At 78.8% G+C, this 212-nt stretch overlaps 1 protein-coding gene across 1 annotated transcript in view; it reads right to left on the bottom strand.

Annotated features, from left to right (window-relative positions):
* Positions 1-212, bottom strand: part of NFATC2 (nuclear factor of activated T-cells, cytoplasmic, calcineurin-dependent 2) — a 67,227-nt gene that overhangs the window by 66,479 nt on the left and 536 nt on the right. The gene's annotated exons all lie outside the window — the stretch shown is intronic.

The following is a 212-nucleotide window of genomic DNA, read 5'->3' as shown; positions in this document are numbered from 1 at the left end:
GCTGGGCAGGGGGCTGCAGGGCCCGGGAGGGGGGGTGAGCAGCAGGGTTCGCTGCTCCACGGGCGCCTGACAAGAGCCGGGCTGCGAGGGGTTTTTCCTCGCGTGGAGCATCCTCCGCCCCGATCCGCCGCCGGCGCCCACCCCGACCCCCGGGGACCGCCGGCACGGCTGTGCCCGGAGCCCCGTCCCCCCCCCCCCCGGCAGGGATGCCC

This window comes from Haliaeetus leucocephalus, unplaced genomic scaffold, assembly GCF_000737465.1.
Source record: "Haliaeetus leucocephalus isolate CR32 unplaced genomic scaffold, Haliaeetus_leucocephalus-4.0 Scaffold273, whole genome shotgun sequence".
In the NCBI taxonomy this organism is placed as follows: Eukaryota; Metazoa; Chordata; class Aves; order Accipitriformes; family Accipitridae; genus Haliaeetus; species Haliaeetus leucocephalus.
The sequence above is the reverse complement of the archived record's forward strand: the minus strand, read 5'-3'. Positions and strand labels throughout refer to the sequence as shown.